The sequence below is a fragment of the Elephas maximus genome, chromosome 17 (genome assembly GCF_024166365.1).
Source record: "Elephas maximus indicus isolate mEleMax1 chromosome 17, mEleMax1 primary haplotype, whole genome shotgun sequence".
Classification (NCBI taxonomy): domain Eukaryota; kingdom Metazoa; phylum Chordata; class Mammalia; order Proboscidea; family Elephantidae; genus Elephas; species Elephas maximus.
In genome coordinates this window covers 70,962,026-70,987,273 of record NC_064835.1, presented here as the reverse complement: position 1 = coordinate 70,987,273, position 25,248 = coordinate 70,962,026, and positions in this window count along the sequence as shown.

Below are 25,248 nucleotides of genomic sequence, written 5' to 3'. Positions count from 1 at the left end.
AAGTCATTTCAACCCACTAGAGAGGGACTAAAACTGATCAACTCTTCTCCTCCGACACTGTCTTTCTGGTTAACTTTCTTAGAATATTCTGGCATTTTCACTAGGTCCTTTTGCATAGGGCGTGTTTCCCTCCCAGTCTTCTGTGGATCACAGCCCCCAGATCTTAGCATTAATGCCAGTTACTTCTTTCCCCTTCTACTAAACCCCGAGACTCTTGCCCTTTGTCCACAGCAAACCGTTTCTCTCCTGGGTCCTGGTTCCGGGAACCTCTCGTTGCTTACTTGAGGACCTTGGGTGATAGTGGGCTCTGTGCGGCTGTCAAACTCTGGAGTCTGCTGCCGAGTGTTATTTTAATTTATCTTCATCTAAATTCCTCATAGAATAGCTTTTGAAACATGAGACTGTCTTATTAAGAGGTACTTATTGTAAAGTAGAGTGAGCTCCACCTTTGATGAAGACAGAAGAGGCGAAGTTTGATGGGTTGGACAGCCTTAGACAAAGAGAGTAATTAATGACTTAATTGCCTCTTTACCCTTTCCATTTTAAGGAAGGAAAAGAAAAAAAAAAAAAAAAAGATTTTTTTCTTTCAAAACTCACCAGGCTGAAAATTGGAATTCTCCATGTTATTTTATGGTTTAGGGAAAAAAAATAAAATAAAAAAATAAAAATGAGAAATTAGCCAGGAACTATTTTTTCTATTACATTTTCCTGTAACATTATCCTCACTTTCTGAATCATCATCTATTGATTCTACCTTTAGTGACTTTGGAAGTTGCAGCAATCTGTTTGCCAAGAGTTCAGTATCTTGTATGGATTTGCTTGTGTTAGTTTAAACGCTGAGAGGAGAGGCAGCAAATTAATGAAATAAAAAAAGCGTTGTCGATAAGCAGAAGAGGAGCAACTTTCAACATTTGTTCTGTACCCATTGCTCTTCAGGGCCTAGACAAAATTAGTGGGTAGGATTAAAGAATATATTTGTCTTTTATCCCATGTTTGAGGACTTGATCACAGAGGCATGGTTTAATCCAAACATCAATGGCACCTCGTCAATTCCATCACAGACAGCTGTCAAAGTGGACTTTGAGTTTGTTAGAGCTTTGTGTTTTATCCTTTTTTAAGGTCATGGAGTATTTTCTTTGATTTTTGATGCTGAAATCTTCCTTAATCTTCTAAACTTGAGTAACATCTGTTAAGATTTAATGGGATGGCTTTTGTCTTAAAATTAGAGCCCGTCTTGCAAATCCCTTCACCTCCCTTCCCTTCACACCCCCTGCCATTTTGGAAAATGGGGGGCTAGGGCAGAGAAAATGAAGCGCGTGTCCCTGATCAGACAGAAGCTGTCCTGGTCACTGAGAGAGAACGTGTTAGAATGAGGATCAGGCAGGGTACGTTGCTTTTGAATGCCAAATGCTGTGGACCCGGTGTTCAATTTTATTCTGTTTCATACTGACATTAGCAATTTCTATGTCGCACATCACTTAGTCTGTGATCTGAGTGGCAGATTTACGGATCCCAGTGGATAATGAGACAAAAATGAGGTAAGGAAGAGAAACAGCTGGAAATAGGAATTTTAACCTTTTCCCCATAAGCCTCCTTGTTACTGGATTGCATCGTGTCAACAAAATTTAGTAGTTAAAATAGCTGGAGGTACAGTAACGGCGTCTAAAAATATACGCCTCCAAATCCGTACAGACAGCTGTCACGTCTGTTGACAGAATATATTAGTCATTATCCTCATCAGTAGACACAAAATCATGGCAGTTTTCATAATGTAGGCGTTTCATACCACATAATTGCGAGTGATTTTGGAGGTCCTCTGATAAAGTCCCCACCATTGTAATCACCGTGCCATCATCTAGCTCGCTTTTTACATTCCTAACCTGGATGTTAACATCTCAGCCGGAGCTCTGTGCAAGGAGGCATTAAAGTGTTTCCATTTATTGCTTCAGACACATTCCCACCTACGCTGGGCAAGGAATGATGGGCTGGGAACTTCTGTTCTGAACAGAGAAGGGGGTTCAACATTTGAATCTGAACTGTCTATGGATGTAGTGTTAGAAAAACATGTCTAACGTCTCTCCCCACCTCAACACACGCATACATTCTGGTCCGTTTTTATTCGAAGGCTTCCGTATAACTCATCCCAGATTTACTTATGAAATGGGGGTTGAATCCTGGTCTCAATTTCGCCCTCTGTCTTCAGCCACTCACCAGTCTGGCAGAGGTGGATTCTCATTGTTATAACCAACAGCAAAATGTTAACTGTAACCACTTACTGAGGAGGACCCCGGTGTTGCAAATGGTTAAACACTTGACTACTAGCCAAAAAGATGGGGGTTGGAACCCACCCAGAGGCACCTTGAAAGATAGGCTTGGTGATCAGCTTCTGAAAGTCACAGCCTCCATAACCCTATGGAACAGTTCTACTCTGCACACATGGGGTCTCCATTAGCCAAAATCGACTGCAACCAACTACAGCATCACTTACTGTGTAAGGCATTGTGCTAAATGCTTAGCTGTATTATCCCATATAATCCTCACAACAACCCTATAAAGTACAATTCTTATCCCCAATTTACTGCAAAGGAAACTGAGGCCCAAGGAGGTTGAATCACTTGCCCAAAGTCACACAGCTGAGAGTGGAGGGCCAGACCTTGGCCCAGGCAGCCTGGCTCCAGAGGATGCAGGTACTCCACCTTCATAGAACAAGTGAACCCCAGAGTTGGCCAGGGGTCTGGAAGCCCATTAGCTGCATCCTTGGACCCTTTTTGATTACACAGGTGCTGTCTCCTGGAGACTCAGTCCTCAAATCCTCTCAGCAGTGAGGAAGGACTTGTATTTGGCTGAGGTAGAGCCAGGACTGCCCTTCTGGGAGTGCACATTGCTGTTCACAACCTGAGAGGGGGTCCTGTCAAGGGTTGTTGTTTTTCCCCCTCTGCCTCTTCCTCCCACTTCTGACAAGGTTTTCAATTAGCAGCTTGTAGAGGCCCAGCCTGTGGCCCTCATTTCATGCAATATGCATAACTGAATTCCCCAGGAGGGATTAAAGGGCGGAGGAAGAAGGAGGAGGGGGAAATAGGCCCCTTGAATCTCATGGTGGAAACGTGCTGTGGGACAGGCTGGAAGGAACGCCTCGTTTAAACTTATGTGGGGCCAGGGTTCACGCAGGAAGTGACCCTCACAGAGATGAAAGGGTACTGCTGCTGTTGCAGGCTGGAGCCGCTGTGCTGGTTGCTGGGCCTCTCAGCCTGGTGTTTGGTTTCTGGTTGAACATACACAGAAACTGGAGCAGGTAACTGCTCAGGCCTATTAATGCTTCCTCCTCCACCACCGCCACTCCTGGGGACCCCATGTGTGTCAGAGTAGAACTGTACTCCATAGGGTTTTCAATGGCTGATTTTTTGGAATTAGATCACCAGGCTTTTCTTCTGAGGCACCTGTAGGTCGACTCAACCCTCCAACATTTTGGTTAGCAGCTGAGCATGTTAACTGTTTGTACCACCCAGAAACTTCTATTAGTGCTAGAAAGAAGTAATTTCCTCTTCTGTATTGGAGGATGAATGAATCCTTGGTCCCTAAAAGTTGCTCCCCACGGAAGGCCTTGGTTACTTTGAGGCCTAGACTATTTACTTAGTGCCTGGGCTGAATAGAACTAGCTTGTCCTCTCTTCCAGGGCGGGGAGGATGTCTTTGTCTCCGCAGAGATTCTGCTGGCTGGCTTCTCTTTATTGCCAGACTGTGTCTACGCTTCACCTGGAAGCTGTATTTTCTCACCTTTTATCTGTTGAAAGCAGGATTGTGGCTTTAAGGAAGAAAAAGTCAAAACGCACATGTTTCCAGACACAAATATTACAAATTTACCACCTCCCTCTAGTGCAAGGCTCCCGATCCACCTGAGAATAAGGGCCCCTTGAATCGAATGATAGAAACGTGTTATGGTATAGGCTGGAGGATGCCTCCAGTAAACTTAAGTGGGGCCAGGCGTCATCTGCAAAAAATGATGGTTGACAGCTAAATTCTGGGTTTTGAAGGACTAAGGTGCACCTGACCGAAGCTGTGGTATTTTCAATCACCTCCTATGCATGTGAAAGCTGGACAATGAATAAGGAAAACTGAAGAAAAACTGATGCCAATTACGGTGTTGGTAAAGGATGTTGAATACACCATGGACTCCCAGAAGAATGAACAAATCTGTCTTGGAAGAAGTACAGCCAAAATGTTCCTTAGAAGCAAGGATGGCAAGACTTCGTCTTAAGTACTTTGGACATGTTCTCAGGAGGGACCAGTCCCTGGAGAAGGACATCATGCTTGGTAAAGTAAGGAGTTAGTGAAAAAGAGAAAGGTTCTCAGCAAGATGGATTGACACAGAGGCTAAAACAATTGGCTCAGGCATAACAACAATTGTGAGTATGGCGCAGGACAGGTCAGTGTTTCATCCTGTTGTGTGTAGGTTTGCTGTGAGTTGGAACCCAACAACAACAACAAGAGGATTTTTTTATTTTTATTGTGCTTTAAGTGAAAGCTTACGAATCAAGTCAGTCTCTCATACAAAACCTTATATACACATTTTTTTTTATATATATATTTCTGGTTGCTCCCCCCAATAAGACAGCACATTCCTTCTCTCCACCCTGTGTTTCTGTGTCCATTCAGCCAGCTTCTGTCCCCTTTGGCCTTCACATCTCCCCTCCAGACAGCAGCTTCCCAGATAGTCTCACATGTCTACTTGATTGAAGAAGCCCACGAAAGAGGATTTTTAAAAAGACTAAGGTATACCTGACCCCAGCCACGGTCTTCTCAATCACCTTATATGCGTGCAAAAGATGGATAATCAAAAAAGGAAGACAGAAGAATTGATGTGCTCAAACTGTGGTTGTTGGTGAAGGATATTGAATATACCATTGGCTGCCAAAAGAATGAACAAATCAGCCTTAGAAGAAATACAACCGGAATGTTCCTTGGAAGCTAGGATGGTGAAACTTCATCTTGCTTAAAGGCAAGATCAATCGCTAGAAAAGGACACCATGGTTGGTAAAGTAGAAGATCAACGAAAACATGGGAAACCTTCAATGAGATGGATTGACACAATAATGGACTCAGACATACCAATGGTCATGAAAATGGTGCAGGACTGGGCAACGCTTCATTCTGTTATACATAAGGCCACCATGAGTTGGAGCTGACTCGATGGCACCTAACAACAACAACAACATGGTGCTTATATCCTTTCCTTAGGATCCACAGATACAGTTTGCTCTTGAATAGGACCATGGGCCTGGGATACTTTACAGTGGTCCAGAAAGTGAACGATGTTTGTATGGGTTGGTGACAAGATGTCCTGGGAGTCTGGGGGCAGGGACATCTTGGCTTGTCCGTGGTCCAAGAGGCCTCTGGGAAGCAGCTGTGAGTTGGAATGAGGGTGTAATGAGGAGTCAGGACCCTGACTTGTTTTGTGAGAGAAAAAAAGTAAGTAAAATTTTCTGGATGAGTTGTGGTGATCTTTGAATCTAAAGTCATCTCCAAAGCTTATTCTTCTCATCAGAGCATATGGTCGTAGCTTCTCTTTTTCCTTCCTGTTCCTTCTGTCTTCTCCCCTCCCCTTTCCTCTTCTCCTCTCTTTCCTTTCTCTCTTTCTCTCTCAGCAAACATATCCTCTTTCCCAACCAACTTCTTGTTGAGGGCTGTTTGGAGTGACAAATTCTCTACAAGATGGCTCTGATTCATCCTGTGTGGTACTTACAGTCCTGTAACAGGAACTTGTGAAAACAGGCCCTTGATTAAGCAGGACTCATGGCCGCCCACTGCCAACATCTCCCAGGTGAACAAGATTGAATAACAGGCACAGGCCGGACTTCTTGCAAGGAGCCAATCCCAAGCAAAAATCCCTTGTGTAGAGGACAGCAGGGGGACCATATAGAGAGGGTGTGAGTGAAAACCTGCTTTCCAGTGAAGAGTGACTCTGAATCTCGATAATGTTTTTCTAGATACAGTTTCAGCCTTTAAAATATCTTGCAAATGAGGCCTTTCCTGTCCTGGGTGAGTGGGCTCCCCCCTCCTTCTCTATCTGACACCCATGTCACTGCCAACGATTGGGAAGAGGTCAGGAAACCACCCGCTGCCTGGCAGCCTGACTCGACTGGGCATTCATCAGGAGGTTTGGGTGTCTCTAGCTAGTAAATGCACTTGATGTTGTGAACCCCATACATAAAAGGCAAAGTATCACATTTTCCTCTGAATTCTTGAGGAAATTGCTCTCATATACAACACCAACCTTTGGCCGTGTGACAGAGATGGAGTGTCGTTTGCATGCCATTACCAGGCCATAAAGTCTGGTCAGGGCTGCCATTTCGGAGTTTCCGATCTTTTGGGATCCTTGGAAGGTCACCGCACGGGTCAGGTTTGTTTAGTCTGGTCCGTAATGGTGTAAAGTGGCCTTGACTGTTGGGTCTACCTAAATAAGGCCCTATCTGTTTGATACTTCAACAGTCCCTCTAAATTGTATATGTTTCACTTTCTAATATTCGAGGCAGAATTGGATTTCATTGTTAATAGAAGGCAAATTGTTTCTAAAAACAGCCTCAATCTTGCTTTGAAAATTAGCCAGGGTTCAGAGGGCCCCTGCCTATTAAGGGATGATCTCCATTTTCCCTAGGACAATTTTATAATGCTTCTGTTTTTTGCATGTACATTACCCACTCTTTGCATCTCTTTTAAGATGCTCATGTGAACATATGCTATTAAAAAATTTATCGAAGTATGACATACCTAGAGAAAACAGCACCGAAGTGTACAGCAAATTTTCGCCAACTGAACACACCCTCGTGTCCAGAAACAACATCATCAGCGCCCCAAGAGTTCCCTGTGTCTCCTCCACTTGAAATACACAGTTTTTAATTTCTCTTGCTAATAATTTACCCAAGGTTTTCTACATGGCAACTTATTCCTCTTTTCCTGGTGGTGCAACAGTCTCTGAGTCGTCACGTGCAAATGGAAAGGGGTAAAGGGCTTGTCTGATCTCGTGGGTAATAAGAAGCAGGGCCTTTCTAGAATACTTTGAATATAGCATTGTAAAGCCCTATGCAGTTTTGCAAATTCATCAAAATCTGGTTAAGATGGGATTCATTTTTATACAGATCCCTCTAGAAGCTCAAACTGGGCTCCCATATACATTCCACACAAAAAAACCCAGCTTTCAGAGGATTAACCAAACTGCCAGGGTCTATCTATCCAACTCACTACCTAGTTGTGCGGAACACTTCAAAACCCCCAAACCCATTGCTGTTGAGTCCGTTCTGACTCGTAGTGACTCAAAATCAGAAAACCAAACCAAATCCGTTGCCATGGAGTCAATTCTGACTCTTAGGAACCCTACAGGACAGAGTAGAGCTGCCCATAGAGAATCCAAGGAGCACCTGGTGGATTTGAACTATCGACCTTTTGGTTAGCAGCCTAGCTGTCAACCACTAGGCCACCAGGGTTTCCGTAGTGGTGTTAGAACCCACTTAATAAGGTGTTACATGATTAAGGCCTTGGGGGCAGAGAGGATAGTGGCGGAAGAAAGATGCTCATTGCAAAAATTATTTTTGCTTAGAGGTTTTTAAGAGTAAATAGGTTCCCCTCCTTGACCCCTCTATGTTTCAAAAGGAATCCTGTTTGAAGCTCTAGAGATGGACTTGCCTCTACCCCGTTTTAAAAATCGTTGTATTCCTTTCTTCCAAGGCTCCTCGGCTCCCGGCACAGTTTTCATTACGGCAACATAAATAAAAAGTGACATAAAATTATACAGCCCTGTGTAAAGTAGTTTAAGGAGAATGTCTTTTATGGCAGCTTTTATGGTTTCACCAATTAGTTATTAGATTTTCTCCGTTTTTAATTCCGTGTCTGGACTGTGCATTTCTGAAAGGTTTCTTCCCCCCCTTTCATCTCCTATCAGTAATGGGGTTGTGGGGGAGTTTAGCCCTCTTAGCTGACTTTCTGGTTTCATGTAGGAATTTTATTACAGTCTGTTGCTAGATCTGGGCAAAGCCAAGTCTCTCGGGAGAGAAGCCAGCGTTGAGCGTTTTTGCAGCAAGCAGAGCTTCGCCCCCTTACGAAGACTCAGGGTCTGCGCGTTAGCCAGTGGGCTGGTCTCCCGCTGCAGCGCAGCACTGGACCTGAAGCTGATAAATCCCGAGTTTTTAGTAACTTTCCAAACATTCCCGGGGAGTGAGAATAACAGAGATTTACTCCTGCCAAAAGTTAATCATGGAGCAAAAGCAAAATTGAGATCAGCTTATAGATTATTTTTTAATGCAATCGCTCGACAGCGGAGGGCAAAGAAGCCAGAAGTGGTACACTTAGCCACGGCCGAGTCTGGACCATTGCAGTTTGATACATTTAGGAGAATAGTATTCAGCTTTAGACTTCCTTGGGTTGGGCTGTTCTGTTTGGGAGTGCATGATGTCATCGTGTCAAGCGTGTAACAGCTAAGGCACTCTGGTATTTATGTTGGCTTCAGAGCTAGCCCAGACTACATGGCAGGCTCAATTTATTGCTACTTTAACTTTGTTTAGTCATGGAGAGGCTTTATTTATATTGGTAAATTTCGAACAGTGGCCAACAGTGACCACACAATGAAAAGGCCTGCAAGATTCATCGTGGATAAATCACCTTGTTGCTGAGTTTCTTTAATTAAGGAGAGACTCCCTCTGTTGGTCCCTGTGGTTGCTGGAAGGAAAGCAGGGTGGGGAGCGCTTTGATTAATCCATCTATCAGCCCAGCTTTGGAAAGTGGGTCTCCTGTTTCTGATTGTAGCTGGGCAAAGACCTAAATAAAAATTTATCTTGTCAAAACCTATGGGCTCACTGAAAGCAAATAAAGAAGTTTTATGGCATCCACATAAAGTTAAATAAATAGCGAGAAAGTGCAGTGTGTCCTGCGGACATTTTTCTGTACAGTACGTGGCCATTCTTCAGGGAAAGTTCATTAACTTTGAAAAAATTACCTTTAGTGGGCCACTGATTTTCGTCTCCATCAAATGCTTCACTCTTCTTGCATTCCAGCGTTGTTTAATACTTGATTAAAACCAAAGACGGGATCTTGTGGCTTGATGCTGTTGGAACGACCCAGGAAGGAAGGCTCAGACAGTGCTTCTAAAAGGTCAAATATAGTCATTGAAAGCAGCATTGCAAGTATCAGGGGATCATTTTATATTGATCCCTCTAGAAGGTAAGGCGACCTCCTTGGGGGTGACAGATTATAGGGGACAACAGTGTAAAGCTATTTCTTAGCATGGGCCTCATCTTTGGTTGAACTGACATTTCATGTGGGGGATTCCCTCTGCTGGGAAGTCTAAAAAATATAAACAAATTGGGATCGGAATGCTGTTTTCACCAAATTCCATTTAAGTAGACTGTGTCTGAGTGTGGGCTCATGGTAGAGTCCATTTTTATTTCCAGTTAACAAATACCTTTGCACCAGACAAAAGACAGCAGCTTGTGATGGAGAAGGCAAATTTTGACACTAGAATGGGCTTGAAAGTATTTGCTTTTCCTTTTTAGGTTGTGAAAAGGGTGCTCTCTTGATAACAAGCTTCAGGATCCATTCATAACAAAGTGCGGTTTCTCTGGTGTCAAGGCTCAGGGCATGACGCGTTTGGCAACCAGCCGCTGTCTAGTTGATGGAGCTGTACCATAAATGTCGGCTTGGAGGAACAGAGAACATTTTTAGAACCATCTCCTATGGGATCCTGGTGTTGTAGCCTCCTACTTTGGGACATGACATCTTCGTGTTGACAGAATAAAGCTGCTCTTGGATGTTAGCCGATGGTTTTGCAAGCTCTTGGCTCCTTTCCTGCATCCTGTCATTGTGCCTGTCTTTCTTAATGGCGCAGGGCTCCCTATGACAAATGGTGGTAGGTGTGGTGGTGCTGGGTGAGTAGGGCTGCTCTGCCAGGGTCTAGTTAGGAGAGGTGGGGAAGAGGGCGTGCTGGAGGAAGGAATCTGATCTAACCAACTGGATCTGAATCACTCGTATAGGCTTCAGGACTTCAAGACTCCAAAGTCTACCACTTGGGTCTACACTACAATGCTGGCTACTTTAGCCCTTTAGCAGACCTTTCCTTGGGTCAACGAGACAAAAATTTGCTCAAATGTGGGACATTTCCAATATGTAGGTCATAATCTGGATCATAAAATTTGGTCATAGCTTGACCACTTCGTATTGAATCTAGCTCATCCACTTTCTATCTTCTCGGTTGGTTCCAAGACACAGTTCAAGGCTGTCGTAGTGTCATCTTAGTTTGCCCTTTGCGTAAGTAAATCAGTTGCTGTTGAGCCGATTCCAACTCATGGTGACCCTGTGCGTGTCAGAGTAGAACTGGGCTCCATAGGGTTTTCGATGGCTGATGTTTTGGAAGTAGATCACCAGGCCTTTCTCCCAAGGTGCCTCTGGATGGACTTCAATCTCCAACCTTTTGCTTATCTGCTGAACACATTAACTGTTTGCACCACCCAGGGACTCTGCATAAGGAAGGACACTTCACTTTTTCTTAATGTGGAGGTTAGAGGTTAACAGCTGGGCAACAAGTATATATTAAACTCTCACCATGGGTCTAGCAGGTGTAGGACAGCATGGAGACCCAAAAGAATCCAAAGTCATGGCCCTTGCCCTGAAGACGCTTCTTATCTCTTAGGTGTAGGTAGGGCTTGTGTAATTGCTAGATTGAAAGTGAGGATTCCTACCTGGTGCTCTCATAAAACGTCATTGTTCTTTCCTTCCAAGCCTGTGTTAGGGGGCTAGTTCTCCACTCTCTGGGTGAAATCTAGGGAAAGTTCCATTACTTTTCTGGTTATTCTGTGATCCTTTGCTTGCAAAAATGTTCTTCATTTAGTGTTACAGCAATGATTTTCAACTCTGGTTGCCCATTGGAATCGCCTGGACAGCTTAAAAACAAACAAACAAAAAAAACTGATGCCCAGGCTGTATCCCAGACTGATTAAACTTGGGGTACAGACATCAGGAATTTTAAAAACTCTCCAGGTGGTCCCAATGGACAGCCAGGGTTGAGGACAACTGAAATAAAATGTGCAGTTCCGGGGAAATAATAAAAACTCTAGATTTTATTTAAAATGAAAGCTTCTCCTCTTTCCTCTGGCCTGGAATTCTGCATCAGGGAAGAAGGTGTGGGGAGCTTCTACTTCTCACCTTACAAGCCTTTCCTCCCTGCCAACTCACTTACCAAAGATGCTGACTGGTCTGCACTTGAGGTGGGTGGTGGGGGGAGGGAGGAAGAGGTAATGGCTGGGAGGCTTTCATGTGACTGGCATTGGTGTCATCTGACATAGTGTCCTTTGGCTGTGGTGGATATTTAAAGCTGACTCTTTTGTGTGTGTGTGTGGTGGTGGTGGCAGTAGTCGGGTCTGAAAGCATTTGTGAGTTCTTAGAGACTGCTTTCCATTTCTAAGAATCTCCCCTCTGTAGTTCCCTTGGCTTTTCAGTAGTCTGACTGACACAGAAAGGCTTGGTTGGTGTCTCAGAGTCTCCCCAGCAGACTGTCTTAGGCAGAGTCCCTTGAAGATGGCACCAGGATGGCTCTATCTTAGTCATGTGGGCCAGCCTCTCCTCTCTCTACTTTCAGACCCGTTAGCCACCGTTTCCTCTTTAGCTAGTCCACACTTTGGCTTGTCCATACAAGGTTCTGGCACCAGCCTCTGGTGTTCCACGGGCTCCAGGGAACACTGAACAAGCTCTAACTGGTCTCATTGAAGTTTGTTTCACCAAGCTTAAGGTGAGGCGTATCACCACTGCTTTGGCAGAAAACAGTAATTGTCTTCCAATATTTGTTCTATTTTTTTCCCACAGCTGCAAATGCAGCTTCCCAGAGTAAAGACTATATTTCCTAGTTTCCCCTGCATTTAGACACAGCTATATGATTTTTTATATGATTAAATTCTGATCAATGACATGTTGAGTTGAAGCAGTATGGGCAACTTCCAGGAAATGCCTTTAAAAGGAGAGAGGATGCCCTTCTCCTTCCCCTTCCCTTTCTGCTGGATGGAATGCAGATGGCTGGGCTAGAAGAGTCATTTTGGTCTCTAGGTGGGAGCAGCTTGTTGAGGAGAATGAGGAATAAGCTAGAAGGAGCCTAACTCCCTGATAAAGTGGAGCCAGTGTACATAGACTGCCTATTTTCACATGAGAGAGAAATAAGCTATGTTTTAAAACCCATTATTATGATAGTTTTTTTTTTTTTTGACAATTGCAGCTGACTCTAATCCTAACTAATTCAGAATTTTGTTCCTAAAATGGACTGTTGCCTGTGACAGAATGTAAGATATTTGGCATGAGTTTAGGTGGGTAGTAAGCTGCAAGGATACAGATATTGCAGGCTAGAAAGATGGTGACCACTGTTATTAGCAAAACATTTGGTCAAGTTGTCATCTATCATACTTTGGGGGAAGGTGGGAGCTTCTGGGAGGTGCAAATGGTTAACACTCTTGGCTGCTAACCAAAAGGCACCTCAGAAGAAAGACCTAGCGATCTACGTCTGAAAAACCAGCTACTGAAAACCTTATGGAGCACAGTTCTATTCTGACACACATGACGTCGCCATGAGTTGGAATTGACTCAATGGCAGCTTGTTTGATTTTATGCCTTAGAAGGTAGACCACACATTCGTAGAAACTGTAGAAAAATAATAAGAATGTTGGTAGGGTTAGCTGCTTCTTGCTGCTTTCAGCAAAGTCCTACGAGAGAGATGAATTCAGCCTAAAGTTAGTCAGTCTACAAACAGGGATGGAAGGAAATACATCTATGCTAAGGGAAGCACTCTATAGTGCAGCCTACATTCTTTTTTTTTTTTTACATTTCATTGTGTTTTTGGTGAAAGTTTACACAGGAAATATGTTCTCATGTAACAATTTCTATACATATTGTTCAATGACGTTGGTTACATTCTTCCCGATATACAACATTTTCATTATTTCCATTTTGGTTATCCTATTTCCATTAATCTAGTTTCCCTATCCCTCCAGGCTTCTCATGGTTAGACTAGGGTAAATGTTAACCATTTGGTTTCATCTAGATGATTATTTTGAAGAGCAGAATACTCATGGATATTATTTATTTTATGGACCAGTCTGTCTTTTGGCTGAAAGGTGACCTCTAGGGTGGTTTCAGTTCCAAGTTTAAAGAGTGTCTTAGGATAATAGTCTTGGGGCTTCATCTTGTCTCTACTGGTCCAGTAAATCTGGACTTCTTTTTTTTTTTAGGAATTTTAGTTTTGTTGTACATTTTTCTCCCATTCTATCTGGGACTGTCTATTGAGTCCCTGGTCAGAACAGTTGGTAGTGGTAATCGGACACCATCTAGTTCTTCTGGTCTCAAGGTAGGTGATGTCATTATTCCTGTAAACTATTGGTTCTGTAGACTATTGATTCTGTAGACTAGCTTCTTCTTTAAGTCTTTGGCTTCCTTCTTTCTCTTTAGCTCTGGATGAGTAGAGACCAATAGTTGTATCTTAGATGACCATCTGCAAGCTTTTAAGACCCTAGATGCTACTTACCAAACTAGGATGTAGAACATTGTCTTTATGGCGTATATTATGTCAATAGACTGAGTTGCTGCATGAGACTATGGTCCTAAGCCCTCAAACCCAGTAGACCAATCCCATGAGGTGTCTGGATGTGTTTAAGAAGTATCCATAACCGTGCTCCCTATAATGCAGCCTGCATTCTAATTTAACTGAGAGTCTAGCAATTTGGGGTCCTTAAAGTGTTGTAAAGGTTAACTATGTCTGTACTCCAAAATAAAGCAGTCCAAAAAGGTGGCTGCAAAATGACAGCAACGTTGAGTTAAGACTATGCGTCCAAGCCTTTTTCAAGCATTAAGAGTTCTCTGCCATATGATGGGAATCAGCCTAGCTGGCTACAAAATCAGAACCCATGTAAGCTTTTTGTGTCAGTTGCCAGTACGCTGAATGACAAGGACAAAGCCAGAACACAGGCCTGTAAGTAAAAGGTCTGGGACTTTAACCTTAAAAACTGTCTAGATAAGATCTTTGGCTGTGGTTTTTCACACAGAGAAACAAATAGACTGGAAGCCTGCTAAAATTCTTAGGGAATTGTATTGAAAAATAAAAAGTCCATGAGCATCAACCTCTACGGCAATGCCAAGGTCCCTGAGCTTGCATTACCAGGAAGAGGGTTGTGAAAAAGTGTTGTGTGTTCTTCAGTGCTATTTCAGATGGGTCGAGATGATGGCTAGGGAAGAACCTTTCAGAGGGCAAAGCTAGGGCTCACGGGCAAGAGAATTATTCTCAGAAAGGATGGCCTAAACAATGAACGAGCTTCATTATCAAGGGAGGGAGTCTTTACTTTCCTGCTCAGTGGGATATGACGACAGTTACAAACCAGTGACTTTTGGGTTTTTCTTTTTCTCCACATTCCCAAATGGGAGTTTTATTTTATTTTTTTAAATAATGATGGGAAGATAACTTTCTTTTAGTATACAGATCACCTGATCATTAAGGCCCCACCTGGGCCAGATGAAGAAGATTTAATATCACTCATTTATCCTGGATTGCTGCTTGGGTCGCTGCCTTCTTTCATGGAGGTTATGGGTGTGTTCTACGTATTGTAAGAAGGGCTCACATATGGCTGTTTTGGGGGCGCTAAAGGGGTACTTTTTGCAGAAATGGCTAGTTGTCTCCTTATATTTGTTTTCCCCTTCTATCATGGTGATGCGTGATCTTAGATTTTTAGCTGGGCACATGGCTTCCCTAAGTAAAGGGTGCAGTGCCTGGTCTTCCTTGTAATGAGGTATAACTATGTCACTAAGGTTTGGACAATGGGGTATAAAGAGTGTGTATGCAGCTTCCAGGAAATGTCCTTAAAACAAAGGCTTGTATCTTTCTCTTTTCCTTTTAACCTTCGTACTAGTTGGAATGGGATAGTATCAGCATAGCAACCTTGAGCACCAGTCTGGATTTTTACATGACAGAAATTTAAGTATGTATTACCAGATTACTCTTGCAAATGGCTGTGACAATTCACATTCCTACTAGTAATATATGAGAGTGCCCATAACCTTGAATCCTTGCCAGGACTGGATGATACCATTCTTTTTAATCTTTCCAAACCTGGTAGATAAATAATTTTATCCTAGTATTTCTTTAACGTGCAGTTCCCTGAATATTAATAGTTCAGCATCTTTTCATAGGATTAGCACTCATGTGGCCAATTCTTTTCAAGTCTTTTTTCATAGTACTATTTGTTTTCTGTTTGTCTCACTTGTTCTATGTTCCTTTTTGTTTGCTTTCTTTTGGATGAATTATTTTTTATCATTAATTTCTTTCATTTGTTACTTTTAATTTTGTTTTTATTAATCTTTTAATGGTTATTCTAGAATTTAAACATTCATCTTTGACTTATGGAAGTCTATTATAATGTTGGAGTTGGGTTCCCTATGAAACAGACTCTGAGATGGAGATTAATATAAAGGAAGTGTATTAGGGGTGCTCTTGGATATAACACCAACAGAAGGGAAGGAACACAAATGGAAGGAAAGGAAGCAACTTTTGCAGAGGAAGAAGTTGGGCTGCAGTGCAATTATAACAAAGATCTAATGCTATCCCCAGGGGACCTCTGAATCTGAGATGGCCTTTCAGAGTTGTCCTGAGTTTGGGTGAGAGGTCCAGGCCTTTATACCCATGTGTTGGACAGTCACTGGATGCAGGTTGCCCTGAGAGTAGGTCATTAAGTCTAGAAGAGTGTTGTCTACCTGGTGCAGAAAAGATTCCACTACGTGTAAAATAATGCTTTTATCCCTTCCCAGGCAATGCGAGAACCTTAGAACATGTTTTTTTTTGTGTGTGTTATTTATTGTCATTTATGTTTATTTGATACATATTTTAAATTCCATAAGACTTCATTATTATTGTTTTCATATTATATTTTAATTTAGATTTACCCACATATTTACCATTTCTGTGATTTTTCATTCCTTTTTGCATCTCTGATCGTCTATTTGGGATCCTTTTCTTCTGCCTGAAGAACTCTCTTGAGAATTTCCTTTAGTACAGGTCAGCTGGTAATAAATTACTCAAATTTTTCTTTGTCTTAAAACATTTGTATTTCGCTCTCCTTCTTGAGGAATGCTTTCACTGGTATAGACTTTCAGGTTGATGATTGTTTTCTTTCATCCGAAAATATTATTATTTTGCCTTCGTTCTTCAAGTATATTTTCACTGATGTAAATTCTTGGTTGATAGCTTTTTGTTTTAGCACTTTAAATGTTTTACCACTGTCTCTCACCTCCATAGCTTTTGAGGGAAAGTCTGTGGATTTCTAATCATTGTTTTCTTGTATATGATATGTATTTTTTCTCTCTGGTTGCTTTCAAGATTTTCTCTTTATCTTTGGGGTTCAGCAGTTTGACTTTGACATGAATGGTGTGGTTTTCTTTGTATCTATCCTGCTTATGGCTTGCTGAGTTTCTTGAAACCTTAAATATATATTAGTTCTTTAAATATTATTTACTCCCCGTTGCCTCTCTCCTCTTCCTCTGGAATTCTAATTACATATGTCTTAGACCTTTTGATATTGTCTCACATATACTGGAGGGTCACGTTCTTAGCTGGAATCTACTCTGTGCCTATGTGGTTTGAGTGTCAGAAAGAGGTTTGGGCAGAGTTTAACCATTCTGGATTTCTCTTTCACTTTTCAGTGGCTATGGTGACTCCAAACTCTGACTTCTGATTTTTTTAAGCTAGTAAGGTTATGGGTTCCTATTGGAATTCTTTTGGATCTACCCTGTACAGCACTGCCTTTGGCCTTCCTTTAGCTAAATGCCGTAAAAAATAGGTGCTCATCCTGTGGTGTTCTCTTTTCTAACTGCCTACTGTCCTCACTTTTTGTTCAGTCTCCAGTGCCTTCAGGTTGTTGTTTATTTTTATTTTTTTAATTTTGCTCAGAGTTTATGGTTGCAATCTGTGGGAGATTTGAGTGTGGTAGGAGCTATTTCATTATATTGGAGGTGTAAGTCCAGTTGTTTTCTCTTAACTCATCATGGAGTTGATCTTGGCTCATGGCAATCCCACAACTTACAGAGTAGAACTGCTCCATGGGGTTTTCTTGGCTATAATTTTTATGGAGCAGATCACTGGGCCTTTCAGCTGTGGTGCTGCTGGGTGTGTTTGAACCATCAACCTTTGAGTTAGTATTCAAACACAAACCTTTTGTGCCACCCAGGAACCTTGTTTTCTCTTAGTACTTTGAAAATATAATTTCATTGTCCTCCAACTTCTGTTATTTCTGCTGAGCATTCAGCTGTCATTCTTGTTGAAGGTAAGGGGTCTTTTTTTTCTCTGCCTTCTTTTAGAATTTTTCCTTTTCCTTTGATTTTCAAAAGTTTTACTAAGTTTTTCAATATGTGGGATTTTCCTTTTTTTCCTGTCTTTTTCTTTTAGTGGTAGTAATTCTGATTTATAGCACTTCTTCAGTCTGTGGCTTACTTTCTTTTGCCAGTTTTGGAAAATTAATATGCATGAGCTTTTACAATATTGCTCTTGCTCATTCTCTCCCTCTTTTACTTTCAGGACTTCAGTTACATGTATGTTACATCTTTTCACCATGCCTTTATGTCTTTTTTCTTTGCTTTTCATCATTTTTTTTCTCTCTGTGTTTCAGTCTAGATATTTTTTTCTGATCTACCTTCCAGTTAACCAGTTTTCTTTTCAGCTGTTGTTATGCTCAACTCTTGAATTTTAAATTCTAGTTATTGTATTTTGCAGTTCTTGAATTTATATATGTTTCTTTTTTTAGGTTTATAATTCTTTGTTGAAAATTTCCATCTTATCATCTAATGTCTTAAACAAATTAATATCAGTTATTTCATAATCTGTATTTGAACTAAAACATTTGGATCTTCTGTGAGTCTGTTCCTATTGTATGTTTTTTTTCTCTTGGTTTTTGGTTGTTTGTTCTCATTGCCCAGAATAACTGGAGATAATTTGAGGTTCTCTATGAGGTTACATTCTTCTAGACAGAATCTGTTTTGTGTCTGTGAGGAAGTTGTTATAGGATCACCTTGATCCAACCTGGGATTAAGTTGATTTGAAACTAGGCTTCAGTTTTTGGAATGGCAGCTCTATTTTGGTCCATCGTTATGCCTGTGGGATAGCCGCTTGGGTGTCCCAACTGAAAATCTCATATGTTTACCTGGTCCTCCTCTTTGGTGATCTCTGAACTACAATGTTTCCCCTCCCCTACCTCATCAAAGAATGCCAGATGTCCTGCTTAGTCTTTCATCTACCACTTTCTGCTTAGCTTCTTAGCCTTTCAGCTGCTGCTTTGAAACTTGTAAACGCCTTGAAGGCAAAAGCAGTGCTACATATTGAACTCACTTCTCTTCTCTTCAGGAACTTGGCTCCTCAAGTCCTCACTGGCTTGGTAGCTCTCTGAAGCCTTCAAGGAGTTTAAAAAATATATTTTGTCCAAGTGTTCCAGTTATTCTCAGTAGGAAGATGCGTCTTCAACAAGAATTGCTACCATTGTCAGAAGTGGAATCTCCAGTTTTTTTTCTCATGAAGGACTCACAGTATCTTCAGGTCTCATATTAACTTGGAGCATCCTGTTACATGGAAAAATGCATTAAACTTCAAGGATGATTATGAGAGAAAAAGAGAGTCAAAAGGACATGACACAATATATCTTAAATGTTCACAAATAGTATCAATATTTAAATTTATCAGGATATGCAGCTGCTTCATATTATTCTACTGTCAGCAAGCTATTGTTGTTTCCATGTGATCCTTTATAGTATGGGGGATGCTCCAGAATCTTCCTACTGAATACAAAAGGGGACCAGTCTCACTGCAGGGCTGTTTTATGGGAAGAATAAAGTAGCTATCAGGTTAACAGGTTACCCAGTGCTCATTACCATGGCTACATAGCCGTCTCTGAGCTGAGATGTTGATTCAGCTCAGAATGAATCTCCTACACCTGCTGAGTTGCTTAAAGGTAGTTGGTTTGGATGAATGTAGGTTGTGTTCATGGCAGAGGAAAAGGTAGAAGACTCATCTTCCCAGCTCAAGTGGCCTCATCCCAAACAGAGGGTACGGGAGTTGGTGATCATGGTAGAGGCCATATCCTTCTCTTTCTGCTTCACTGTGACATCTCTGTAATCTGTTGTCTGCCCATTTTATTCATTCATAACCCCCAACTCCCCTGATTTTGGCTGCATCTATCTGATATTTCCTCACTCTTTCATTTTCTCAGAGCCCTAGTGGCTCAGTGTTTAACAGCTACAGCTGCTAACCAAAGGGTCAGCAGTTTGAATCTACCAACCACTCCTTGGAAGTCCTATTGGGGTAGTTCTACTCCATCCTATAGTGTGTCTATGAGTCAGAATCGACTTGGCAGCAACAGGGTTTTTTTTTTTTTTTTCATTCTCCCATCTCTGCTTCCTCCTAAACCCACATCCTTATCGCCTTGGTTCCTGTGGCACAGACCCATGCCTGTAGCTTGGTCAGACAGAGAGAAGGGAGCAGGTTCTCAGGAATATATTTGTGAGTGATAATGAGGTGCACTGAGTGATGGTGCCTGGAATGTTTTCACTAGCAGAAGCATAGGGGAAGACCTGGGATTATAACAAGTCTTGAGCTCCCTCATTCCAGCCTGCAGCTGACAAGCCAGTGATCTTGCAGATTTCATCAGCAACCTTTATGAAAAAATAAAATGTTCTCACCAGCAGGTCAATGCCTTCTTCAGCTTCTATGCTCTTTCCCTCACTTAGAGGATAGTTGTTGGAAAAGTATCCTTTAAAGCGCTATTTGGAAAAATCCAGACTTTGGGAAACTCACAGAACAATCTGGTTTCTTTAAGAAATAATTTGCAAGAGGAAAAACTAGATTGAGGGGAACCTATAGATTGATAAAAGACTTAAGAGATAAATCAACCAATTGAAATATATGGACATTATTTGGATCTGTATTAAAAAATACTATAAAAGACACATGAAATTTATGAGATAATTAGAACATTGACTGGATATTTGGTATTAGAAAATTATTAAGCTTTTGGGTGATAGTGGCAACATGGCTGTGTTTAAAAACAGTCTCTTTTTGAGACACGTATTTATGGATAAATAAAATAATGTTTGGGATGGACTTTGAGATAATAATGGGAGAAGACAGTATGGATATGGATAAAAGAAGATCATCCATGAATTGATAGTTGTAGGAGCTGAGTGAAGAGAACATGGGGGTTTATTATATTATTTCGTTTACTTTTGCGCATGTTTGAAAGTTTCCGTAATAAAAAAATAAGAAGACATCTGTATTCCTGGGCAACTTTGTAGAAAGAGTCCCAAATATCTCACAATTAATTCAATTCATCCTGTCCATTCCACTTTGCATAATATCCCCAAAATGAGGCCTCTAGCATAAGGAAGCTTCCAGAACTGAAGAAAGTAGCACGTATTGTGGGATGAATTTTCAATTTCACATAAAATGCATATTGACTTGAAGCCTGCTGTTTTAGACTTAGCACTTGTAACTAACAGATCATCCAGGTTATCTATTGTGTGTGTGTGTGTGTGTGTGTGTGTGTGTGTGTGTGTGGCTAGTACTCATTTCATGGCTTTTGAAATGGGGTTTCACCACAGGCCACAAGACTGCCTGACTTATTTGACAGACCACTATTGGTCCTGAATATTTAAAACTAAAAGTAAATGAATGAATAAAATTGAGTTGAGTAGGAATTCTATGCACATACTAATTTTAAATGAGTTCTTATTGAGTGTCAGGTGCTAAGCTGAGTATTTTACATGCACTAGTTCATGAAATCCTCATGATTGCTCAATAGGAAGGTACACTCATTAACCCCATCCTCTTTTTTTTAGATAAAAAATAGAAGCATGGAGGATTTACATAACTTCTCCAAGATCACAAAACTGGTAAGATACACAACTACCTGGAATTTGAAACCTAAGTTGCTTGACCTAAAAGTGCAAACTCTACCATAAGCTCCATTTTCTATGCTACTTCCGTTTATTGCAGACGAAATTAAATTTGGGTCCTTTGAAATATGTATACTTGGGCAAAGGCAAAAAAAAAAAAGAAAAAAGAAAAAACAAATATCAAAACTCGAACGCCACCTTTAAGTTTGCTAGAAGAGATATGGAAACCTGAAGGCTTGTGGGGTGGGCCAGATGAGGTGGTTGCCATTCTGAGAGTGACTTTCTGAAAACCCTTCTAGAATCTGCCTCAGAACTCCTCACAGCTGCTCTCGGTACATTTTCTCCTCTTTCTTGGCCACTGATCGCAGGGACGAGATGGGCTTTTCTGATCCGTGGGATTTGCAGCCCTGGTGGTGACCTAAGCCTTTGTTTTCTGCAGGTCCTGTTACATTGCCATTGGCAGAACACCAGAAGTTGCTCAGTCTCTCGACAAACTGTCAATGCAAGGCAGTCAGCCTGGGCTCAAGATGGTGGCCAGGCTGAGTTCGGGGGGAAATAGCTCAGTCCTTTGTGCAGACCTCCAGTATCTCCTAGATCAGCTTCACTTTTCCAGCTGGTTTGGGTAACATGAGGCCCAGGAAAGATAGAATGCTTACCATGGGGAGGAGGCTTGCAAGGAAAACGAAGGCCAATATGGAGAATAATTAAAATCTATCCTATCCTAGGAAAAGAAACCCTGGTTGCAGTAGTTAAGCACTTGGCTGCTAACTGAAAGGTCAGCGGTTCAAACCCACCAGCCGCTCCATGGGAGAAAGATGTGACAGTCTGCTTCTGTAAAGATTTATAGCCTTGGAATTCCTATCGGGCAGTTCTACACCATCCTATAGTTTTGTAATGAGTCAGAATGGACTCGACAGCAATGGGTTTGGTTTTGGTTTTTTTATCCTAGGCAATTCTTTAGGGCTCATTTTAGAGTGCGGCCAAGTTCACTCCTTATTTTGAAATATCCCCAAGGGACAGGTAGCCAAGGGCAGCCTGTGGCTATATGGCTATTGCAATAGGATGTGGCTTTCAGTCTATGACATTGCATTCTGTGGCGGGATGACTGCAGTAGGAGCTCGGAAACTGGGACTAGTGGTGCTTGAAATTACTTGGAAAGATGCTTCATACTAGAGTAGCTGCAGAACAGGAGAAAGGGAGCATCCATTGAAAAGGGGTAGTATGTGAAATCCGTGCCATAAAGCACTCCAGTTCTTTGTGTCTGCCTCACGATTACCGGGTTGGAGTCAAGCACCAGGGGTAGAGGAGAAGAAAATCTGTTTACGGAAGGTTCCAAGGTGGGCTGACTCAGTTACTTTAAAGTGGGAGCAGCAGGTAGTATGTTTAGGAAGCCAAGCTTCTGAGGTTGTTTTGAGAAATTCACAGATCCATGTCGGGAGCGGCACTCACAGCAGCTTGTAGAATTATATTACCTCATAAACTGTCTACAGAAGTGTCCATGCTTTTTGAATTCACAGGTAATTTGCTGGAGGGTAGGACTAGAGGCTCAGGACTGTTGCTCACTGTCTGCTTTTGGGACCCAGGTGATGGACAGGGTACCTGTTTATAGGCACTCTGACCATCTCCCTGGAGAGCCAAGATTATGAGGGCAGTGGAATTTGCTCCTCTTTTTTTCCCCCTGAGAGGGAGAATGTCTCCTGGGGATTCTTTCAGGAGCATTAAGGTGAAAGTTCCAAGCACTGTCTTTACAAACCAGGACTCTCTACCAAATAGTTCTGTTGCAATAGCATTGAATCCAGGCACTTCTTGGTTCTCTAGCTTCCCCACTAATGTGGTTACTCATAGGAGGATTTCAAGAGCAAATTTCTTCTTTCTTCCCAACTTTTAGTTTTAGTTCAGTTGTTTCTTTTACCCAATGATGGGTATGACAAAAATAGCATATCTCATTGAGTTTTAAGTATAACAGAGCTTTTAAGGGAAATAGTACATTTCTTCTTCGGTGTAGATTATCCCATAGCATTGTCTTGGTCCCTTAGTAGTAATAGCAAGGCTCACCTTAAAATGAAATCAGCCAGTGAACAGGTCTAGATGATTACCAGAAAGAAGAAACCAAGACTATTTGTATTTAAAAAAAAAAAAAAATCTTTCCATGTATAGTTGTCATGGATTGAATTATGTCCCCCCAAAAGTGTGTGTATCAATTTGGCTGGGCCATGATTCCTGGCATTGTGTGATTTTCCTATATGTTGTAAATCCCGCCTGTATGATGTTAATGATGGAGGATGGGCAGCAGTTGTGTCAGGCAGGACTCGATCTACAAGACTGGATTGTGTCTTGAGGCACTTTTTTGAGACATAAAAGAGAGAAGTGAGCAGAGAGACAGGGGACCTCATACCACCAAGAAAGGAGCACCGGGAGCAGAGCAAGTCCTTTGGACCAGGGGTCTTTGCGTGCAAAAAGAAGCTCCTAGTTGGGGGGAACATTGATGAGAAGGCAGGCGGAGAGACAATGTCTCCACCTGGAGCTGATGCCCTGAATTTAGACTTTTAGCTTACTTTACCATGAGGGGGTAAATTTCTCTTTGTTAACACCATCCACTTGTGGTATTTCTGTTACAGCAGCGCTAGATACATGAGACGATAGCGATGTGTTTTCTTCCTTCTGCTTGTCTCCCCCACAGATCAAATGTAGTAAGTAGTCTAGTGTTTCCATAATTGTGGTGGGTGTTCAATGGCTTGAGTTTCAATCTCAGTCTCACTGTCTTGTCTTGTCTTCTCTGTTCTTTTCATTGTTTCTCCTCTTCCTCCCATCTTCTCCGTCATCTCTTCCTTCTTCATCAGCGAGGGTACTATCTTTGGTACTTACATTTTCCAGAGTTTTTCTTTGAACACAGATGGGTTATTAACAGGTATTACACAGTAAAATACTATCTTAATTTAGACTCCTCAGAAGCAAACTCTAGAATCAAGATTGATATGCAAATGATTTATTAAGGCAGAATATCCAGAAGAACAGATAAAGGAGTGGGGAAAGCAGGACAGGGAAGCGAAAGAAGCTATTCAAGTTACTGCGATTGTATAACAAATTACCCCAAAATTTAGTGGCTTAAAACGATGGCACCATTTATTTTGCTCATAATCTGCACTTTGGGCAGGATCCAGTGTAGACAGCTTGCTTCTATTCTACTTGGCATCAGCTGAAGTGCCTCAGTGACTAGGGGTGAAACCGTGTGGAGGCACACTCATGCATATGTCTGGTAGTCGAGTCTGACATTTAGGTGATGCCTTACCTGGAGCTGTCAGCTGTAACACCTACATGTTGCCTCTCCATAAAACACAGTACTGAGAGAAAAAAAAAAAATTTGCAAAATGATACCATTTTTGCATCACACAATATACATGATGTGAAAAACCACATTTTACTATATATTATTTATAGATACATATATAAGTAGCAGAAACCCTGGTGGCATAGTGGTTAAGTACTACAGCTTCTAATCAAGAGGTCAGCAGTTCGAATCTGCCAGACGCTCCTTGGAAACTCTATGGGGCAGTTCTACTCTCTCCTATAGGGTTGCTATGAGTCAGAATCGACTCGATGTCAGTGGGTTTGGTTTGGTTTGGGGGATATAAGTAGTATAAGTTTGCAAATATGGAACAGATACACAATAAATTCAAAATAATGCTTACATCTGGGGGAGAGTAGAGATTTGAACTTGGTCTGTGATATTTTATTTGTATAAAAAAAAGTCTGAAGCAAATATGATAAACTTAGTATTTGTAATATGTGGATAATAGAACATGGATATTCATTGTTATCATTTGCATATTTCTACATTCAAACTTTTTTAAAATAAAGTAAAACTTTTGGAAATTAAGAACCTACTTTTTAAAAAAGGAACATCTTTTAAATTAAAGATGCTTGCATTTGTACTACTTAAAAAAGACTAGGATTGAGGTGAAAACACAACAATATGGAATGAAGAAAGATGGATAAAATAAAGAAGGATTCTAAGGATGTTAGAAATGAATTAGAGGTTAAAATCCACAACCAGTTTGCACAGTGGAGGACATGTATTGTACAAAATAATTTTTTTTTTCTGAGAATATAGAGAAAAAGGACAAAAATGAAAATGAAGAAGGAAAGGGTTAGATATGGATGCCAGAGGAAACAAACCAGCAAAATGACAATTCACCAATTGTCTACTTGCAGGAGAGACCACCCTCCAAATTGCACAACAGTTGTAACCACAAGTATGATAGGAGGAAAAGTTTCCTGAGGCACAAGAAGACTTGACTGAAGTTTGAAAGGC